General features: G+C 28.6%; 1 long non-coding RNA gene across 1 annotated transcript; it reads right to left on the bottom strand.

Moving 5' to 3' along the window:
* Positions 1–959: 959 nt before the first annotated feature.
* LOC136223642 (uncharacterized) lies at positions 960–2,699 on the bottom strand. Its single transcript, XR_010686055.1, has 2 exons — positions 2,612–2,699; positions 960–1,982 (listed from the first exon to the last, which is right to left on the bottom strand). It is a non-coding gene; the product is annotated as an uncharacterized lncRNA (long non-coding RNA).
* Positions 2,700–3,073: the final 374 nt, after the last annotated feature.

The raw sequence follows: 3,073 nt of genomic DNA, 5'->3' as shown, positions 1-3,073 counted from the left end.
AATTCACTCTAATTTATATTCATTTCTAGCATATCTTTCACCTCTCCATCTTTTGCATACAAATTGTTTATTTTGGTTTTTTCTTTTCTTTTTTCAAAGTAAAAGTATAGAGAGTCAATGTATGGTTCTCTTTTCATTTTTTAAAGTAAGAGTATGGAGACATCAACTTAATATTTTTGTCTCCATCCATCACATCCATGTCTAACCCACACCTTATTTATTTATTTTATTTATTTACTAATAATTAAAAATTACGTTTAATATTTTATTTTTAACAAATATATCACGTGACATTAAATTATTTGATGAGAACGTAAATGATATCGTGCAACCGAATATATATATATATATATATATATATATATATATATATATATATATATATATATATATATATAGGAACAAATATATTGCATTAAGCACATAAAGTGTTGGTACATATTTTTCGCTAGTAACAATATTAAAGATGCAAGTGAATAATTGTTATCGTCGTAATTTATATCATTTTTAGTATTTAATTACTAGTTATTTTGCACCATTTTAATAAATTTTAATAATGGTTTTTGTATATTTTCTTCATTTTATGTATTTAAGCCACTTTGTGTGTTTTTAGGCACTTCGCAAGGTTTTCGGCACAAATAACCAAGTTGGGGCTTAGGTGAAGCTAAAAACCTTAGTTTGTTTCATTATAAGGATTTTCTCATCTAATTTTGTACAATTTTCATCTCACTTCTTGCTTAAGTCTTAGCTTGGTTGTCCATTAAACTCTACCTTTCGATTGTTTAAAATAATAGTTAGTGAGCAAAAAGATTAGTACTTATAATCACCATCCTCGTGGGAACGATACTCTAATTTCACTTTATTACTTGATACACTTGCCTTCACTTGCACGTATACGTAAAACGCGCATCAATAATTAAGTCGAGAAATAAGAACTAAAGTAAGGAGGAAACAAGCAATAATATATAATTTATTTCTTTATTTATTTGTAATAAGAGTTCGGGTGAAACATGGTTATTAATACATGAACATAGGATAATAAGATCGTGCCTGCATTTAGATCATATACATATTATAGGAATTAAAGCGAGCTGATTTCCCACTCTTGGTTAGCATTGCCAGTGGGAGACGAAACAAGGATTTTTATGGGAGCGTCATCGACTTCCATAACAAAATTGGTTCTGGGATTGATAATTGTTTTGTCGGCAGCGAATATCCATCGTTGGCTAGATGAAACAAGGCCACAAGATTGAAGAACGACTCTTTTATCGAAAAAATTATCAAAGCTAATGCATGTATCATTCTTTTGTTTAGGCCTTATGGTTCCATCTGGATAAGGAAGCCACTGTTGTTCTAAAACGGTTAGAGCTTTACATTGTTCTAGCACAACGCCATTATCAGAAGTTGCTTGCATACATAAATGATCCACTGATGCAGTTATAGATACTATATCTGGTTGTATATTGTTATCAGCACGCCATGTTTGGAAGGAGGAAGATACATTAGGCTCGAGAGTAAGTACAGTTCCGAGCTTTCCAGTAATTGCAGTTAAAACTAATCCGGTATGGGGATTCAAAATTTGTCCATCTTTTCGTAATTCCCAAATGGTTTTGGGTGGGATATCGATCTTACAATTGTAAATCATAATGTAGGAACCTTGATCAAATTCAGAAGTGGCTAAACACCAATTCTTAGACCGAAGTGTCCCATCAGTACCAAAAGTCCACATGTACTCAGAAGAAGATCCACATTGAGATAAGATTATATCATTTCCATTATGATAATCTCCATCTTTTACATGAATACAAAATCCATTTGGACCACGAATGTTAGAAGCCAGACTAACATCTGCATCTGCTGAATAATTTCTTCTTAAAAATGATTCAAACTCATGCCCTGATCCTGATGATGAACAACTCCAAATACATGATGCTGATATCACAAACCATATGCTTAACATCATCATCTTCATTCTTTTTCACCTGCAATCAACATTCTAAAAAACATTAGGGCCGATTAATAGAACTTGTATTTTTGTATTTTTATTTATTTTGTTGATTAACAAATTCTTATATAAAAATCAATTAAAATATGTATTATACTATTTAATAATAATAATAAAAATATAAAATGATTTAATATAAAAAAAAACACGCTATATTTATAAAAATATATCTTAAAAAATATGCAAACATAACATTTTTTAACAATTCAAAGAAATAAAATATAATATTGATAAGTAATAGAATTCATTAGAAGCTATGGAATAATAGCCTTAAATCTTAAACCATATCATGAAAACAAGTAGAGATCACAATTAAACCAAAATATCCGGAAATAATAAACATAATTCACCAATAACCATGAGACAATACTAAAAATTGAATTATAATAAATTAAAAAAATTAGTAATAAAAAATGCTTTTGTTCATCATTGTTTGGACGGTGTCTAGGCGGAACCCGGACGGCTAAACATCGTCTAGGGGTAAAAAAATACCCGGAAAGATAAATTAGAAAAAATAGGGATGAATTCTCAATTTCGAACACTTCCTGCACTGCAATGTAATAATTCAGACACTTGATTAAGTTATTTAGGAGGAGTTATACATACCAGATATATAGATCAGAGGATGCAACTATGTATATCACATCTTCCACCAGTTCAGTTATTTATATCCATTTATGCTTCACAAACATCCAACAATATATCTTATCTCACCTTATAAAATTGCATATTAAGATAACTATTATTCATTGCATATTTTTCACATGCAATTCTAAATAAGTATATTTCATTATATATTATATACGTTCAATTTGAACTCCTCCTCCTTTTTGTGGACCTTGTTGATGTATTTTTATATTGTCTTTTTCTTTAGAGAAGAGAACAATATTCATAATAAAATTTTTATTCTTTTTGTAATAGATGTGTATACTTTTTCTAATGATACTTTTTGCCATAAATAATTAATATTGTGAAAATTTTAATCACCAATTAACTTTATTCACTAATTATTTTGGTAAAAAATAATCAAAATAATTAATAAATAGATTAAAGGCTAATTAAATTATC

This window comes from Euphorbia lathyris, chromosome 3 (assembly GCF_963576675.1).
Source record: "Euphorbia lathyris chromosome 3, ddEupLath1.1, whole genome shotgun sequence".
Lineage (NCBI taxonomy): Eukaryota > Viridiplantae > Streptophyta > Magnoliopsida > Malpighiales > Euphorbiaceae > Euphorbia > Euphorbia lathyris.
Note: the sequence above shows the minus strand (reverse complement) of the source record. Positions and strands in the feature narration are given on the sequence as shown.